The sequence below is a fragment of the Vicia villosa genome, unplaced genomic scaffold, assembly GCF_029867415.1.
Source record: "Vicia villosa cultivar HV-30 ecotype Madison, WI unplaced genomic scaffold, Vvil1.0 ctg.000726F_1_1, whole genome shotgun sequence".
Taxonomy (NCBI): domain Eukaryota; kingdom Viridiplantae; phylum Streptophyta; class Magnoliopsida; order Fabales; family Fabaceae; genus Vicia; species Vicia villosa.
This window is the reverse complement of record NW_026705326.1, coordinates 705,709-726,390: the sequence shown is the minus strand read 5'-3', so window position 1 is coordinate 726,390 and position 20,682 is coordinate 705,709. Positions and strand designations below refer to the sequence as shown.

Here is a 20,682-nt window from a genome sequence, read left to right as displayed (position 1 = left end):
TAAAATTTATTGTGTTGAAATACAAATAATAAACTTTGTATTACAACCCTTTTTAGTCAGAAATTTGTCATTATTATTAGAGCTAAGATAAGGTTTCTCCTATGTAGTTTTATCAAATCATTACCTCGTAAATATTTTAGGTACTATCTAACATATTACAACGCTAGCTCCATGCAATTATAACGTTATTTAATAAATATTATTCCCCAATCATTTTTGTTGCATTGTATCTCACTTACAAAATTTCAAAACAGCCAGACACATATTTTTCGAAATAGACAAACATAATATATGCAAAATAGAACAGGAGTACTATTTGATTTCAGTCAATGTGTGGCCTTTATCAGGAGACCAGCTGAGCAGTGACAGAAAATTTGAATATTACGACAAATGAATCTCACATGACATATCAAGATGGCACACCCCTTACACTTGTCTTATTCTCTTGTCAATGATTATACACTATGCCAACAAAAATATATTGTTAAAATAACTGAGTTAGCGATAAATAGTTAAAGACAAATGAATATCAAAATAATTTTCTACTATATGTTATCAAGAGTTTGAGAATCTAAATGTTGGTCTGAATGGTAAATGTGTCAGATACGTTAAAGGAATGGTCAAGGAGTAGACACCTATCCTTTTGTGTGTGAAGAAAAAATTGGTTGAGATGGAATAACTCATTGTATGTATTGAATAAATTCTCTAATGTAGATTAATATAACAGGGGATTAATCTGGTTTCGTGCTCCAGAAGGACAACTCACTTGTCAAATCTTATTTTCATCGAGAATCGAACTCGGATAGTACCCAAACGATTCATTCTTAGTAGAAGCTCATTTCCTACTAGAGCCCAAATACTTAGTTTAATTCTATGTAACTTTCGAATGACTAATCTTAATCATTATTTAGCATGAAATATAATTGCAAAGTATAAAGAAAAGACAATAAATACAGGAAAATGAAAAGAAATAAATGGAAAATAATTATATAGATAAATGTCTTAAATGTGAGGAGAGACTCATATCATTCATTTCACATTATCAAGTTTGAAATTGTTATCTTTTATGTGTGTGAATGTGTATAATCTATATTTTATAATAAGTGTAGAATTAAAAACCAAAAATAAAGAGAGGAAAATGAAACTCTTAATAATAGAGTTTTCTGGCTATTATATATTGTTCTATTTGAACGAAGTGATGATGAGATAGATAGGTTTGATAGTTGCATTGTGGTAGAGTTACATTTCGATGAGTATTAGGTCAATATGCAAGATTAACACTTCAACGTTTAAGTTAGTGAGAAAAGTGAATAGTGAACTTTTGAGTGAGAGTGAATCGTACCTAAAATGGTGCGTTAACTTTACTTTTATTGGGGAGTTTATTGGTAACTGAAATTTGAAAGTGAGTGTCGAATGTGGATGATCATGGGATAGATCTAGCGGTGTAATGTGGGTTCTTAAATAGAATAGTGTTTTACATTACTTTTCCTCTTTTTTATCGGCTTCTTCATTAATTTAATATTGGACTTTGCATTCTATTGGGCCTAGGTGACCGACTCTGAACAGTTACCCCAAGCCTTTGTCTTCTGTTATGAAGGGTAAGGTCTTTGCAGTAACTAAGTTAAAAAATGTAACATATTGAAAGATATTGAGATCAACCATATGACAATAGCACTACTAAGACTGTTTTATATAGAGAGAGGTTTACAGTTTATTAAATGTTATAGTCGATGTGGGAGGTTGAAGGACGCTTAGGCTGTCTGAAAATAATAAAAAAAGAACTTGAGGGAGCCCTTCGGTGAAGATATCAGCAATCTGGTGTCAGAAAGGAACATGAAAATTGTGGGCTTGCCCACGAGCGATATCAGCAATCTGGTGTCAGAAAGGGACATGAAAATTGTGGGCTTGCCCACGAGCGACATTCTCCCGAACAAAGTGAATGTTCATCTCAATGTGTTTTGTGCGTTAATGCTGGATAGCATTGTCGGATAGGTAGATATCACTAACATTGTCACAGTACACAAGAGTAGCCTGGGAAAAAGGAAAATGAAGCTCTAAGAGAAGGTTGCGGAGCCAACATATTTCTTAAACCGCATTAGCAACGCCTTGGTTCTCACCCTCTGCACTGGAACAGGAAAGTATGGGTTGTCACTTGGAAGACCATGAAATTAAGTTGTTACCAAGAAAAACACAATAATCCGAAGTAGGTCGATGAGTGTCAGGACATCCACCCCAATCAGATTCGGTGAAGGAAACAAGATTCTCGATGGGAAAAGAATAGAGAACAAAACATATTGTAAGGTGCCCTGAACGTAACACATGATGGGTTTCAGTGTAAGCACGTGCTCATTACAGGGAGCATGCATGTGAAGACACATCTATTGAACATCATAAGATATGTCACTATAGGTAAATGTGAGATATTACAAAGCACCGGCAAGACTCTTATATAATGTAGGATCGTCATATGGAATGTCGACAGAAGTACTAAGCTTTTGTTATGTGTCAACTAGAGTAACAGATGGTTTGCAGGAGGTCATGCCTGCTCAAGCAATAATGTTGTTGGTGTAGGTACTCTGACTAAGAAAAAACCCTTCTATGTGTTTGATGTGACACCCCATTTTCGATTAATTTATTTTAATTGATTTATCTGTGATTATGAAATGAATTATCATGAATTTATAGGATTTAACTAATTATTATGTAGTTGCAGAGGTATGTGTGCTAAAGGTGAATGTGTAAAGATTTTAAGGGCAAGATGGTAATTACAAGGTTAAGTTGAGGGTAGTATAGGGAAATTCTAATGGGAGATATAGGTTTACTAGAAAATGAGAGAATGGGGAAAAGAGTCTCATTTTATCAGTACGTGAAACAGAGAAAATAGAGAAAACAAGGTCCGGTAGGGTGAGTCCATTGAGATGTAGGGTAATGGCAATGAGGTACACCCCAAGGAGGTGGGTTTCATCCCAAAGGAGACTAAGGTAGATACTGGTGCCATGGCTGAGAGGGCTGAGAGGGAGTCGCTGTTGAGGGACCATTAGAACGTGAACCACAACACTGTCTATGCCTTCCATTGCGGTTCTGATTGCTCCGATTGTGGCTAGATCCAGAGCGGTTGTTATGATGGAGAATGGAGTTTGTTGAGAGGAGACATTGGAGTTACATTGAGCAGCAATATACAAGGCAGTGTGAGAACTAGTGTTGTGCATTTTTTCTGGACCGGATTCCTCTAAGGTGAGCATGGAGCGAGCCTGGAAGAATGATGGCAATGGATTCCTTTGGCAGATTAGGGTAGTAACTTCACGATACAACTCAGAAAGACCAAACACCAGTTGAAGAACTAAACTGTGATTGCTAACAGGTGCTTCAATATTCTTCAACTGATCAAAAAGTTGTTGGAGACGTTGGAAATAGGCATAGACATTAGGAAAATCCTCCATGCGGGTAGATGAAAAGTCTTGCTCAAGAGCAACCTCACGTGAGTTTTGTTTGTCCAAAAAATATCAGCTAAACACAACCAGGAAGCTATGGAGGTGGATCCCTTTTCCATAATAGCGGTAAGGATATCAAGGGAGATGGTGGAATAAATCCATTGGAGCATTGTGGAATTAAGGGTTGTCCACATTTCAAAATAAGCATCAGTGGAGACATCTTTTTCTTTTTCTGGTTGCAGAATACTGTGATGGGCCACTTTGTGAGCACGAGCATGAACTTCAAATAGTTCATCCCACATGGTATATTGATATTTTTCCATCTCTAGAATAAATAGAGTGTTGTTTTTTATGTTAGTGACAGTAAGGGCTGGGTGAAACTCTTGTCTAATTGGTGGGACTGTCGACCCTGGTAAAAACATGCTCAGACTCATCACCAAAGAGGAAGACATGGTGTTGGAGGTGCGGCAGAAGCAAAGGCGACACAAGAGGAGGGGCTACGATGATGACGATATAAAAGGAGGAGCTACGGAGGCGGTGGCGATTGTCGCACCCCAATTTTTGCCCCATGCATTTCATTCCACCAAATCATTTGCATAACGTTCATTCACTAAGGCATGATTTCAAATGAACGGCATTTGTACAATTTAGGGTTTCGCGGTGGTTTTGAGACTTTCTCACCAAATAAGACATATTCATCTGGTTTTTCTCTTGAGCAGTGGCTCGCGTGAATTAGGGTTTTTATTTCATCAATATATTGATCAAACTTATTAATTCAAGAATCATCTTTGATCATGATAATTGGTTTAGAGTGAGATTATGTTTCTTTGCGTCTGAGAATTCAAGATTAAGTAGCATTTTCGAATAAGGGCGGCGAACGTTTGATTCAAGGATTCATAAAATAAAGACTGTACGCTTTTGATGATATCATAAAGTAACTTATAAGATAACTTCTTTAAGTTGTAAAGAATACTTGTCATCTAGGTACAAAGTCCATGAATCTAAACATGAGGCCAAATTCATTCAAAATTCCAAGGTTACATTTCATTCAATTTCAATCAAAATTACCTCTTGCAAAAAGAAAGAAACTTCATTCAAATTCCATTTTGAAGATCACAAAATCACAAAATGCCATTCAAGTTTTGAATTACTCAAGTGTTTCTTTTTATCATTCAATCCGCAAGGAGCTACGGTTGATCGAAGTTCTCAAATAAAGATTACAAGTTCATTCTACAGAGTGAAATCTCAAAAAAAAAGGGCTAAACATGAAAGTTACACAAAGCTAAAGTCCTATTCTCGTTTCCAATCTTCTTCAGTTTTCAATCTTCAATCTTCATTCACACTTCTTATTGCTTTACCATGGATGTCATTGCACATGAAACAAGAGAAAGAAATGGTTAGAATCCACAAAAATATGAACATGAACAAGAATTTTTAAGAGGATGCACAAGTTCATCATAAGGGTTTAATGAAGGAATCAGAATTTTGTAAAGGGATTTGTTTGCAATCAACAAAGGCCTCATACAATTTCATAATTAATCATGGGCCTAAAAAATATTCCTATTGCAAATCACAAAACTTGTTTTGGTTCACAAAGGGAATTAGCAAAGAAGAGATTCCAAATAAACAGCAACAAATAGTCTCAAACAAATTCACAAGGCCCAATTTCATGGTCCATCCCAAAACTTTGCTGTCCACAAAAGAAAAACAAGACAAAAAAACTCTTGCCCTGTCCTTTCTATGTGGCTGCCCTGCATCAGAATTTGACAAGAAAAATAGCAAAAACATTTACTGCTATCACCATGTTACAGCAGGGACCAGAAATTGCAAGAAAAATAGCAAAAACATTTACTGCTATCACTATGTTACAGCAGGGACCAGAAATTGCAAGAAAATGGTAAAACACAAGCTGCTACACAAAAGTACACTGCATTCTTTCCCAATCAGTTTCCAAACCTAAACATTTTTACCCAACCCTAGAATCACATCCGAACCTATAGACTATATATTCCACTGTTTCATTGAACAGAGGGAGGGGGAGGCTCATCGGCAAACCCTAGCCGCAGCAAATAACCAAACATTCACAAACCATCAATTTGTTCATCATACCAAAAGAAGCGAATTTTCAGAACACAATACTCGGTTCACACAATATTCAGTTCGTATAACACCCTAAACCATCATCATCTTCCATTACACAAACCCTTCAGAATATTGAGAGAGGAAGAGATTAAAGAACTCAGAAAGAACTAGAAAGATCTCACCCGACTCATAACTGTCTCATCATCATCCTCATCGCAAATCGTTCCACACCGAAACCCCTTTGCTCAATCGCGTTCGACACAACAAACCAAACGGTACAACACGTAAACAAAAACTCAGAACATAGTAGAGCGAAAGGATGAAAGGAGGGAGGAACTGAAACGAAGAACAAAGAGCATAAGGAGATTGTACCTGCAGGGACTCGAGAATCAGAACCGATTCGCAGACTTCGTGAAAGCCCTTCCCGGTTGTAGCTCCGTTCTCTCTTTCTCTTTTTCAGTTTTCTGCATTTAAATATTAACTTGTTGTTCCTTGTTTATCTATCCTCCTGTAACCATGTAAATCTCTGAATATTGGATTGGGGTTTTAGGGTTTCATTTGGGGCTTAGGGTTTATGATTGTGTTGTGTTTGTCGTTGTTAGTCACCGAAACCGTGAGAGGAATTGAGAGAGGGACGAAATCGATTGAGATGTGAGGAGATCTCGTTGTTATTATTGTTCATACATAATCTGGAACAGAGAGATTGATTGAGAGAGAGAACCGAGTGAGGAGCAGAGATATCGTGAGTAGAAAGAGGCAAGTCTCCTAGGTTTTTTTAGAAAAAACCCGATTCATGATCCAACTCGGATCCAGCCTCACAACCCGGCCCAGTTCGTTTTTTCAATAGCCTTTTCCTTATTTTTTTAACGGGCCTACACCCCCTTCTGGCCCAATGTTTGTTTTTTTTTCTACTTAAAAAAGATACATCACTTTTTTTTAATTAATCCTTTTCATTTGTTTTTTATTGGTTGGTCATTTTTTTTTTAAAAAAAACTTTGATTATATTAATCAAAAATCAATTAATAATATTAATCGATTTTTAATTAATAAATTAAATATGTTTCAATTGGTTAATTAAAATAATACCATAATAAAATCAATTCATTTTCATAGAATAATTTTCATTCAATAAAACACTCGATTCAACGTCGAGTCCACTTCCAACAATTTTCAATAAACCTTGGTCAACACCAAGTACCTTTCACAATCAAAAACTTCAAAAAAATGCTTTTAATAATTGAATTGAATTTTGTCAATAATGGATGAAAAGAAGGGTTTGTACGTACTTGTACAAGTTGTTCTAAAACATTTAGGCGATGGCCGTTAAGCCTTTGTTTGGATGTTTAAACTCCACTAAAGACTCTTTCAAACTCGATTTAATTTACCTTTTTTTTACAAAACGCCTTTTTTAACAATCGAATCGAATTTGGTTTATAATGGATGGATCAAGAGGAGGTTGTACGTACTTGTACAAGTTGCTCTAAAGCATTTAGACGATGGCCGTTAAGCTTTTGTTTGAATGCTTTGATTCCATAAGGAAACCTTTTAACTTAGTTCGCAACACTTTTTTTTTCATAAAAGAGCGATTCACACGTCGTTCATTAAAATCAAACAACAAAAATTCGTAGTTTTACCCCGAACTACGATTGCTCTGACTTTCCCATTGCACGAGGGAATACGTAGGCACAAGATACAAATGTCTTGGCGAGCACGATAATAAAAAACTTTAATTTTGTTTCTTTCTTATAAATAATAAAACGCAAGTAAATAATAAGCTAACAATCGATCACGAGAATAACTAAATGGGTCCCATCGAGTACGATGGAGGTAAAGGGGTGCTAATACCTTCCCCTTACTTAACCGACTCCCGAACCCTAATCTGGTTTTCATATTTATTTTATCTTTCTTTGTGGGTTTTATCATTATTTTCCCTTTCCTTTTGGAATAAATAAAATCTGGTGGCGACTCTGTTATATTTCGAATGTTCAAACGCTCGAATAGTTTTGGCCGGCCGCTACAGCTGGCGACTCTGCTGGGGAAATACCTAAGAGAGTCAACCCTAGTTTAGTTTTATCGTGATATTTGCTAGCTTTATTTACTTGCTTCTTTATTGTCTATATTATATCTTTGTTTGATTTCCCATTCTTGTGGTTGGAATCTCTTGATTATTGCCGTATGTGAGAAAAAGCTCTACACCCGAGCTCGAGTGACACGTAAGATAAGATGGTGGTCTAGTATTAAACTCGCTTGACGTAGTGTCAAGTGGGAGGTACTAAAACCCCGACTGGAGTAGGTCCTTTGAGGAGATGCCTGTGACTAAGTAAGTTATTTACTTGGGCTATGATATTTCTGATTCGGACCGCCGACTCTAGGGACCTTTAGAAAAACCCTAAAACCATGACTTTTAGGAAATGGTGGTTTCGCACCCAATTTGCGTAACGTAACTATTACCGTGGATAAGTGCGAAAACCACACTCAGAATAGGCTTCATTTGAAAACACAATTGGATGGTAAGTTATTTACTAGATGACTGAGTTTTCAAAAGGAGCTCGCAACTCTGAGAACCGTGTCTAGAACCTTGTTGATAAAACCTTAGACTGTGTGCCAAGTAATTTGAATCTTTCTGTATCCAGTTGATTGAAAATCCATCACTTGTGAATCATACATGATATGATATGGCATTCATTTTTGCATTAAAAACAAAATAAAAATCATCAGGCATTTTCATTAACATGCATTCTCATTTCAAAAATCCAGTACTCATACTTTTTTTCCTCCAACGGTTGGCAAAGCAAGTCAATTACCCGACACTCTATTAGACTCGAAGCATGTCTCAGAAGACGCTGGGTGAGCTCCAAAAGGGATAAAAAATGAATTCAGAAGATTCGTGGTCAATATCATGGAAATGCTTCAAAGCATTAAACACCAAGAAGGGTTAACCTTGACACAAGATATGGTTAAACAACCTCGTGACCTGAAGAGTGCCAAGACACTGGGAACATGCTCAAAAGCCAGTTATCAGACGAGAAAGCTCATCCTTGTTTGTATTGTGCTGTATTGCATTTGAATTTTGTCATTCGTAATCGTAATTTTAATGAAATGAGCATTGCGTTTGTTTTGAATCAATCGTAACATATTTCCTTGTTTTAATTCCGTATCACTTACACAAAATCCAAATACAAAAAGAAGTTTTGCTTTTTCCACTTCACTTTCTTTATCAGCTTTTTGTCCAAGCAATATTGGAGGGAGAATGATGAAAAATGAATATCCAATTTGCATCAGTGTGCTTTCAAATAAAGCTTTGTTGATGATGTACAGGCATTCTTTCAAATCCCCATACACTGGAGATATAAGGAAGATAATCCCTAGTCAACCCCTTTGAGCCTTAGAAGTAGGTGTTTTCTTTTTTCACGAAATTTAAACCCTTAATCAAAACCTGGGGCAGGGTAGTTGTTCAGCTAAAGTGTTTAATTCATAAGATTTCCAAGAGAATCATTTCATGGGAACCATTTCCGACCAAAGGTTCAACCGCATCCTCTCTTCGTACACAATGTCGAAGTAGTAGTGAACGTCCAAAGCTTACAACAGATGTTTCCCTTAAAACATCAATAAGGCAGTCACAAATCTCAAAATTCTCATACCATTGAACAAATGTCATACAAGTTTATTCCAAAAAAAAACTATCAAAGAAAAGCCCGCTAAGTCAAAACCTAAAAAGGAGACTTAGGCAAAAAAAATTAGGGATACAAAAGTCAAAATAAAAAAAAGATCAAAACATCATAAGTCAAAAGAAAAGCAAGAACAAACTTGTGTGACTTTCAAAGAAGAATAAAGTGATTGCCATCTTAGAAATCATTGGTTCTCAAACATCATCTGCAAACCCTCTTGGAAGTCGAATACTTAAAGAAGTTAACTGAACTTAGGACTGGAGTATATCATGAAGAATGGGTGGGTTAAAATCAAAATTTGAGCTTATATCCTTTGTTTCTTAAACCGTGAGCCTGACCACGTTACAACCTTCAAAAGTCCTAATTGAAGCAAGGTTTCTTTTGAAAGCATACTAAAGCAAGGTTGCGTTAACCTGACTCCTAAATGTTTGCTAAATCATTTTATTTTGATACCACGCTATCACATCATCTTTCACACCTTGAAATTCAAACTTCCATTGCATCCTCATTGGGATCTATTCATCGTATACCGCAGTTTCATTTCAATAATTGATTTGTTTTTAAAACTTGCATGCACGTCGCATTAAAATTACCATTTTGAATTGAATAGTTTCATTTGTAAGTAAGCACTTTCCATCAAGGAAGTTCCAACAATGGAAATCAATTGAAGAGCCTAAACTGGAACCATCAAGGTCACATCACTTTAGAAGCCTATCATTCAGGGGCATTTCATTTCAAATTTCCCAAATACTGGGGCATGTCATCTCAGGATCATCGGTTTGAATCCAAATTTTGTTGAAGCAAGTTTCTCCATAGACTCAGCATTCTGGGGCAAGTCCAAGGCCAAGACCTTTCTCTCAAGCAGTCCAAGCATACTGTGCCATATCATGTAGTCCTCAAACTCAGAATTGGTGTCGGGAATTATGCTTGCGCAAACCTTCTACCAAGGGATCTTTTTCCACTTCACAAAAAAATCATTACCCTCCACAGGGGCACATGTCAAAACATTCCAACCATAAAATTCATTCATATCATGCATTCATCAATCATGCATATGATTCATGGGGCAACCTATCACAATATCAAATCAAAAAGCTCAATCTTGCTCGGTATTTTCCACTAAAAGCAAAACCTTGCTCACCTTGGGTACCCCTAAAGGCTCAATAACCTAGTAAGCTCATTGCTTACATTGATCAGTCGTCACATGCATCATTTCATATGCACCAATATGAGCAAAAAAAAAAAAAAAGAAGATATACCATCCATTAGCACAAAGCATGCATGGATTCATAATCCCCAATGATGTCATCATTATTTTCTTGTCAATCCACTGATTGAACATGTTTGTTAGCCTTTTCCAACCCGCTGGTTGAAATTGATTATTTACCTGCTGGTCTTTTGAATCAGCCTATTGGTTGAGAACCGTTCTGTTCATTTTTGTCAACCCACTGGTTGAAGTTTATCTTTTTCGTGTCAATCCACTGATTGACTATCACTTGTTTTGTCAACCCACTGGTTGAAGTTTGTCTTTTTGTGTCAATCCACTGATTGAATATCACTTGTTTTGTCAACCCACTGGTTGAAATTTATCTTTTCCATGTCAACCCACTGGTTGAAGTTTGTCTTTTTGTGTCAATCCATTGATTGAATATCACTCATTTTGTCAACCCACTGGTTGAAGTTTATCTTTTTCCATGTCAATCCACTGATTGAATATGACTCATTTTGTCAACCCACTAGTTGAAGTTTATCTTTTTCATGTCAACCCACTGGTTAAAGTTTGTCTTTTTGTGTCAATCCACTAATTGAACATCACTTGTTTCGCCAACCCACTGGTTGAAATTTATCGTTCATCTTGTTAACCCGCTGGTTACAGTCAATCATTTAATTTTCAAAGCAACCCACTGGTTGAAAACAGTTTTTCTTTGTCAATCCGCTGGTTGATAGAGTCACCTCACTAGTTGAGAACAAATTTGTTTCACCTTCATTAATCCACAGGATAATGTTAGTCATGACTTGTTTTAAAGCCAACTCGATAGTTGATGGCATTTTGTTTTACCTCCATCAAGTTAATGTTTTTCCTCTCTCCAATATCCATCAATCCTTTTGTTTCTCTACCATCAGTAAAAGTTGGTAGTTCACCTTCAGTAAACGTCGGTGTATCTTTTGTTTCTCTACCTTCAGTAAAAGTCGGTAGTTCACCTTCAGTAAACGTCGGTGTATCTTTTGTTTCTCTACCTTCAGTAAAAGTCGGTAGTTCACCTTCAGTAAGCGTAGGTGATTCTTTCATTTCTCTACCTTCAGTAAAAGTCGGTAGTTCACCTTCAGTAAACGTCGGTGTATCTTTTGTTTCTCTACCTTCAGTAAAAGTCGGTAGTTCACCTTCAGTAAACGTCGGTGTATCTTTTGTTTCTCTACCTTCAGTAAACGTTGGTAGTTCACCTTCAGTAAACGTCGGTGTATCTTTCATTCCTCTACCTTCAGTAAAAGTTGGTAGTTCACCTTCAGTAAACGTCGGTGATTCTTTCATTCCTCTACCTTCAGTAAAAGTTGGTAGTTCACCTTCAGTAAGCGTCGGTGATTCTTTCATTTCTCTACCTTCAGTAAAAGTCGGTAGTTCACCTTCAGTAAACGTCGGTGTATCTTTTGTTTCTCTACCTTCAGTAAACGTTGGTAGTTCACCTTCAATAAACGTCGGTGTATCTTTTGTTTCTCTACCTTCAGTAAAAGTTGGTAGTTCACCTTCAGTAAACGTCGGTGTATCTTTCATTCCTCTACCTTCAGTAAAAGTTGGTAGTTCACCTTCAGTAAACGTCGGTGATTCTTTTATTTCTCTACCTTCAGTAAAAGTTGGTAGTTCACCTTCAGTAAGCGTCGGTGATTCTTTCATTTCTCTACCTCCAGTAAAAGTCGGTATTTCACCTTCAGTAAACGTCGGTGTATCTCTTTTTTCTCTACCTTCAGTAAAAGTTGGTAGTTCACCTTCAGTAAAAGTCGGTGTGTCCTTTGTTTCTCCAGCATTAGTTTGTCTCTTGAGACGCTATATCTCCTGTGATGTTCAAAGTCTCTCTCGCATCACATTGCACTAAAAAATTTCCATTGCATTCATGTCATAAGCATCGTTGCGGCGATCTTAGGACAAAAATTGTGTACTTTGTATTTAAGTCTCTTCATGTCTTCGACAGAAGAAACTTAAATAGGGGCATCTGTCGCACCCCAATTTTTGCCCCATGCATTTCATTCCACCAAATCATTTGCATAACGTTCATTCACTAAGGCATGATTTCAAATGAACGGCATTTGTACAATTTAGGGTTTCGCGGTGGTTTTGAGACTTTCTCACCAAATAAGACATATTCATCTGGTTTTTCTCTTGAGCAGTGGCTCGCGTGAATTAGGGTTTTTATTTCATCAATATATTGATCAAACTTATTAATTCAAGAATCATCTTTGATCATGATAATTGGTTTAGAGTGAGATTATGTTTCTTTGCGTCTGAGAATTCAAGATTAAGTAGCATTTTCGAATAAGGGCGGCGAACGTTTGATTCAAGGATTCATAAAATAAAGACTGTACGCTTTTGATGATATCATAAAGTAACTTATAAGATAACTTCTTTAAGTTGTAAAGAATACTTGTCATCTAGGTACAAAGTCCATGAATCTAAACATGAGGCCAAATTCATTCAAAATTCCAAGGTTACATTTCATTCAATTTCAATCAAAATTACCTCTTGCAAAAAGAAAGAAACTTCATTCAAATTCCATTTTGAAGATCACAAAATCACAAAATGCCATTCAAGTTTTGAATTACTCAAGTGTTTCTTTTTATCATTCAATCCGCAAGGAGCTACGGTTGATCGAAGTTCTCAAATAAAGATTACAAGTTCATTCTACAGAGTGAAATCTCAAAAAAAAGGGGCTAAACATGAAAGTTACACAAAGCTAAAGTCCTATTCTCGTTTCCAATCTTCTTCAGTTTTCAATCTTCAATCTTCATTCACACTTCTTATTGCTTTACCATGGATGTCATTGCACATGAAACAAGAGAAAGAAATGGTTAGAATCCACAAAAATATGAACATGAACAAGAATTTTTAAGAGGATGCACAAGTTCATCATAAGGGTTTAATGAAGGAATCAGAATTTTGTAAAGGGATTTGTTTGCAATCAACAAAGGCCTCATACAATTTCATAATTAATCATGGGCCTAAAAAATATTCCTATTGCAAATCACAAAACTTGTTTTGGTTCACAAAGGGAATTAGCAAAGAAGAGATTCCAAATAAACAGCAACAAATAGTCTCAAACAAATTCACAAGGCCCAATTTCATGGTCCATCCCAAAACTTTGCTGTCCACAAAAGAAAAACAAGACAAAAAAACTCTTGCCCTGTCCTTTCTATGTGGCTGCCCTGCATCAGAATTTGACAAGAAAAATAGCAAAAACATTTACTGCTATCACCATGTTACAGCAGGGACCAGAAATTGCAAGAAAAATAGCAAAAACATTTACTGCTATCACTATGTTACAGCAGGGACCAGAAATTGCAAGAAAATGGTAAAACACAAGCTGCTACACAAAAGTACACTGCATTCTTTCCCAATCAGTTTCCAAACCTAAACATTTTTACCCAACCCTAGAATCACATCCGAACCTATAGACTATATATTCCACTGTTTCATTGAACAGAGGGAGGGGGAGGCTCATCGGCAAACCCTAGCCGCAGCAAATAACCAAACATTCACAAACCATCAATTTGTTCATCATACCAAAAGAAGCGAATTTTCAGAACACAATACTCGGTTCACACAATATTCAGTTCGTATAACACCCTAAACCATCATCATCTTCCATTACACAAACCCTTCAGAATATTGAGAGAGGAAGAGATTAAAGAACTCAGAAAGAACTAGAAAGATCTCACCCGACTCATAACTGTCTCATCATCATCCTCATCGCAAATCGTTCCACACCGAAACCCCTTTGCTCAATCGCGTTCGACACAACAAACCAAACGGTACAACACGTAAACAAAAACTCAGAACATAGTAGAGCGAAAGGATGAAAGGAGGGAGGAACTGAAACGAAGAACAAAGAGCATAAGGAGATTGTACCTGCAGGGACTCGAGAATCAGAACCGATTCGCAGACTTCGTGAAAGCCCTTCCCGGTTGTAGCTCCGTTCTCTCTTTCTCTTTTTCAGTTTTCTGCATTTAAATATTAACTTGTTGTTCCTTGTTTATCTATCCTCCTGTAACCATGTAAATCTCTGAATATTGGATTGGGGTTTTAGGGTTTCATTTGGGGCTTAGGGTTTATGATTGTGTTGTGTTTGTCGTTGTTAGTCACCGAAACCGTGAGAGGAATTGAGAGAGGGACGAAATCGATTGAGATGTGAGGAGATCTCGTTGTTATTATTGTTCATACATAATCTGGAACAGAGAGATTGATTGAGAGAGAGAACCGAGTGAGGAGCAGAGATATCGTGAGTAGAAAGAGGCAAGTCTCCTAGGTTTTTTTAGAAAAAACCCGATTCATGATCCAACTCGGATCCAGCCTCACAACCCGGCCCAGTTCGTTTTTTCAATAGCCTTTTCCTTATTTTTTTAACGGGCCTACACCCCCTTCTGGCCCAATGTTTGTTTTTTTTTCTACTTAAAAAAGATACATCACTTTTTTTTAATTAATCCTTTTCATTTGTTTTTTATTGGTTGGTCATTTTTTTTTAAAAAAAAACTTTGATTATATTAATCAAAAATCAATTAATAATATTAATCGATTTTTAATTAATAAATTAAATATGTTTCAATTGGTTAATTAAAATAATACCATAATAAAATCAATTCATTTTCATAGAATAATTTTCATTCAATAAAACACTCGATTCAACGTCGAGTCCACTTCCAACAATTTTCAATAAACCTTGGTCAACACCAAGTACCTTTCACAATCAAAAACTTCAAAAAAATGCTTTTAATAATTGAATTGAATTTTGTCAATAATGGATGAAAAGAAGGGTTTGTACGTACTTGTACAAGTTGTTCTAAAACATTTAGGCGATGGCCGTTAAGCCTTTGTTTGGATGTTTAAACTCCACTAAAGACTCTTTCAAACTCGATTTAATTTACCTTTTTTTTACAAAACGCCTTTTTTAACAATCGAATCGAATTTGGTTTATAATGGATGGATCAAGAGGAGGTTGTACGTACTTGTACAAGTTGCTCTAAAGCATTTAGACGATGGCCGTTAAGCTTTTGTTTGAATGCTTTGATTCCATAAGGAAACCTTTTAACTTAGTTCGCAACACTTTTTTTTTCATAAAAGAGCGATTCACACGTCGTTCATTAAAATCAAACAACAAAAATTCGTAGTTTTACCCCGAACTACGATTGCTCTGACTTTCCCATTGCACGAGGGAATACGTAGGCACAAGATACAAATGTCTTGGCGAGCACGATAATAAAAAACTTTAATTTTGTTTCTTTCTTATAAATAATAAAACGCAAGTAAATAATAAGCTAACAATCGATCACGAGAATAACTAAATGGGTCCCATCGAGTACGATGGAGGTAAAGGGGTGCTAATACCTTCCCCTTACTTAACCGACTCCCGAACCCTAATCTGGTTTTCATATTTATTTTATCTTTCTTTGTGGGTTTTATCATTATTTTCCCTTTCCTTTTGGAATAAATAAAATCTGGTGGCGACTCTGTTATATTTCGAATGTTCAAACGCTCGAATAGTTTTGGCCGGCCGCTACAGCGATGTAGGAGGAGGAATTATGACGACATCAGCAGTGCAGGAAGAGCTAAGGCGGCAGAGACAGTGCTGAAGGAGGAGCTATTGCGGAGAAGACAGCTTTTGAAGACAAGCGGTGGCGTTAGCAGTGTTAGGGTAGAAGCTATTGCGGTGGCAACGACTTTGATTAGGTTTGGATCTTTACCTCAACTGATACCATGTTAGATATTAAGAGATATTGAGACTATTTTATATATAGAAATAGATATATAGTTTATTACATGTTATAGTCGATGTGGGACTTATATACAAATATAAATACATATTCTATTAACAAATAAATACATATTCTATCAGTAAAGGTCATAATGGGAGAGGTCTGACGAGACGTAAATGTTTCTTGGGAACAAGCAACTCTAGGATAATGTATATGTGTTACATTTTTAAGAAGCTGAAAATGACTCACATGATCCATCTATCTTAATTAGTCGTCCACATGATTAAACATGAGAATTTAGAACGTCAATCTTATAGTCATAGGGGAATCTCGATCGTTGATAGTGGGGAAATGATCATGTGACCTTGGATCATTTAAGGGGACGTACTACATTTCCAAAGGGACTTTACTCTTTTCATTGTATATTGACTTCCGTGATGTCTCCCGTAGTGATGCCCTTGCTCAGGCTATGACTAGTGTGGATTCGAGGGAGGATTGGGTGTCCTTTCTCTTGATGAAGATCAAAGGGTAGATGGTCAATATGGTATGTGTGTTATTCCGTTTCATGAATTTCAGTTTTCTCTCTTTGGCTATCATCTCCCTTTTAATGAGTTCGAAATCAGTGTCATGAATCATCTGCTTATTGCTCGATTACAGTTCTATCCTGTGAGTTGGATGTTTGTCAAGGTCTTCCAATACTAGTGCAAATATAAAGGCATAGACAAACGGTGACCTTATTTTTTTTACCTCTTCAGAGTGCAAAGTGGTTTTAAATCTATCGATAGTTATGGCATTATCTCTCTACAAAATAGTACTAAATACCTTGATCCCTATTTTGATAGTGTGAAAAATTTAAGGATCCTTTTTTTCCTGGTAGTTCCTGTCATACCCCAAAATTTGCCCATACCATATCCCATATGCAATTTCAAAATCAAAAGACAAAGCTCCAAAACACACTCTCCTATACAAAGACTCTGAACTAGGGTTTGATTAACTCAATGGAAAATCATTAAATCATTGGCTCAAGATGGTTCCATGGGGTCACTAACATCCCAAAGCATCTCCATATAAAGTTTCAAGTCAAACTGAGCAAGTGTAGGCCCTCAAATCCTGATTAGGTCAACAGTCGACTCTCAAGGGCAAAATAGTCATTTCAAGTCAAAAACTCAAGATATTTGGTCAACAACATCCTCATACCCTAAAATCATCATTTGATCAAGGGTTGATCATGATGATGCAAGGAAAGATCAGAGAAGTCAAAAGTCAAGAGTTGCTATTTTGGGCATGAACTGAAAAAGTCAACCAAAACTTTGAAAATTCACCAAATATTCATACTTCATCAGAAAAATTCCCACCAAAGCTCATTTTAAAGGGAATTCATTCCTCTATCCAATAGTACAAGAGTCAAAGCTCATAGGTCAATGGTTTAAGAGATATGGCTTCATACATTATAGGCCCTTTTCAAAAGTCAACGAAAAGTCATTTTTTTCAAAAGGACACACAAAGAGCATGAAAAATAATTTTGATATGAGACCAAAGACACTGGTTAGAGGACTCTCTAAGGTTTCCAAAAAGTCCACAATCTTGAAAAATGGAAGAAACATATATGCAAAGAAAAGCCTGCTAAGTCAAAAAAGACTTAGGCAAAAATCAAGGCGTCCCGCTGACTGTAAGCTCAAAAGAGACAGTTCAGGCAAAAGTTAGGGATATCAAAAAGATGAAAAAAGAAGTCAATAAATTCTTGAACAAACTCAAAGCTATGACTACCAAAAGGAAGAAGTGATTGCCATCTCAAAATTTCTCTCTGCTTGTGAACCATCATCATTATCAAAGGTGCAAATCCAAAAGTCTCTTGGAACCTGAATGCGTAAGTTGAATTAACTGAGCTTAGGACTGAAGATCATCACGAAGAGGGGTGGGTACAATCAAATTTTGAGCCTTTATCCTTTGTTTCTTAAACCGTGAACCAAGCCACGTTACAACCCTTGAAAGTCCTAACTGAAGCATGGTTAGTTCGAAAGCATACTGTCACCAAAAAGGTATCCCGACTCCTTAAAGTTTACCAAAATGCTGAGTTGGTATTTCTTTTTACAAACATCACGTTGTTACAAATATCATGTTTTACAAATATCGCGCTTTTACATCTCTTGTTTTAATGTTTTCAAAAACTCAAGACAAACGTATGCATTGCATCTCATGAATCCATTATTAAACATATTCTGCTACATAATTTCAAATGTTAGCATCAGAAAGAACTTGCACATGGTACAACTAATGACTGAAAGTTATCCCGACAGACAAGATCACTCCGAGAAGCAAGGTCTCCTACGTATACAAGGGGCATGGCACGCTTTGCCCAATCAATCTGGGGCAATCAAGTCAAGATTCGAAGAATCTCTTAAAATGCCAAACAGTCAAAGGCATACACCTCAAGTGGGTTTCAAACTATTTTCCCAATCAATCTGGGGCAATCAAGTCAAGATTCCGAGATGCTCGAACAATCAGGGGCATGCATCCAAGAATATCTAAAGCTACTCCCCAATCAACGTGGGGACATTATATTGAGCCTATGATTACTAGGGGCATGTCGCCCATAGTGTACATCTCATGAAGTCCTCGCGAGGCGAATCTTTCCAAAGTTCCTACTAGCTGGGGCAAATCTATGCAAGTCCAGTCCAACATCTGGATCAATACTCAGTGGCGTGTCCTGAATCAAGTAGTAAGTTACTATGATACTGGGGGCAACTTTCAAGACGCCCATGTCTCCCCACAGAGCCAGGTTCACAAAACCACATCCCCAGCAGAGTCGCCAGTTCTGTAATACGGTGAACTGACTTTTTATTAATCGGAATGTCGCGGTAAGCAAGAGTCGCCACCGACTTTTATTTTATCCAAATTAAATCGGAAAGGCTAAAAGAACAGGAAAAACCTTTTAAATAAAATAGGGTTCGGGGGGTAATTATGCAAAGGGAAGGTGTAAGGCACCCTTTGCATCCATGGTTTTCCATGGGCTCTTAATTGCTTTGCTCGTTTTGAAACCAAAAGTTTAGAAATGTATAGAAGATGAAGAAACAAGGACTTTAGCTCGTAAATGAGCGTAGCCTTGAAAGTGCTTAGAAAATAGTAGAAAGACGTTTTTAAACCAGAGCATGCAATTAAGGGCAAATTACCTGGTTAGATGAAAAATGTTCTTTTAGCCTTTCAGAGTAAAAGGATCTATCCTTGCCATAAGAGGGCAGGAAGCCTTTCATTTGGAGGTTGAAGGGTCATCGAAGCATCCTTTGCCATAAGACTGTCCCATGCCATAGAAGGGCAGGTAGCCTAAGGCAAGGATCAGAATAAGCCATTTTCGTAGGCAGCCAGAAGATACCTCAGCCTTTTTCCGTAGGCAACATCCGAAGGTCGAGGTCATTTTTGTGTATCGAAGGCAGCATCATTTAGGGTCGTGACCTTTTTATCGAGGCAACATGGCTGAGGTATCCTCGTATTCGAGGGACATGGCTTATTCTGCAAAAACACAAGGCAACAGGCAACAAGGCAACAGGCAGCAAGGCAACAGGCAACAAGGCAACAGAGAGGTTACCCCAAAAGTGTGCGTGGGTGCAACAATCACGTGGTTAATTCAATCAAATTATCTTATAATTAGTTATTCTAATTCAATTAACAGGCTTGCACTCCCTAGAATTACTAACCACACAATAATATAACAATAATAATGGGGAAGGGAAATTGTAACCAGCGGAGGAAAGGGGAATTGAAACCAGCGGGATATAATTTAAAAATTAAAACAGAAAATATTAGAGTTAGGGTTTAGGGTTACCAATACGCGTAGCATTGGCATTCGATAAACTCTGAAAATTGGAAAAGAAAGAATAAACAGAGGGGTGAGTGCATTATCGGTTCGGAGGCAAACGTCACTAATCTTAAAAATAACGAATAAAGAAATTTAAAATAAACAAAGTAAATAGATACTTAGCTTCGAATTTGATCTGATATGGTTGGTTGGGCGCCTTTAGGGTTGACCCTGAAAAGGCAAGGCAGAAAGAGGACATATTTTAGTGTATAGCTTGATCTTCGTAAACCCTGATTAGGGCATTAGTTAACCCTAGTTAACAGAATAAATAAAATCAGATTAATTGTTGGTTTACGACCCAATTAATTAAATTGATAAAAATAAAATTTCGATTAAAATATCCTAACCCTAATACTTATTTTTATCAATTTAAGAAAAATTATTTACTTAATTAAACAAATAATTTTAACAAATTAAATCAATTTAAAACAATCAAAATAAAATAGAATAAATAAATCAAATAAACATATTTTATTTATTTATTCTATTTTATTTTGATTGTTTTAAATTGATTTAATTTGTTAAAATTATTTGTTTAATTAAGTAAATAATTTTTCTTAAATTGATAAAAATAAGTATTAGGGTTAGGATATTTTAATCGAAATTTTATTTTTATCAATTTAATTAATTGGGTCGTAAACCAACAATTAATCTGATTTTATTTATTCTGTTAACTAGGGTTAACTAATGC

The 20,682-nt window shown here is 36.5% G+C and overlaps 1 pseudogene; it reads right to left on the bottom strand.

The window, feature by feature from the left end:
* Positions 1-2,765: 2,765 nt before the first annotated feature.
* LOC131630725 (uncharacterized) lies at positions 2,766-3,733 on the bottom strand (annotated as a pseudogene).
* Positions 3,734-20,682: the final 16,949 nt, after the last annotated feature.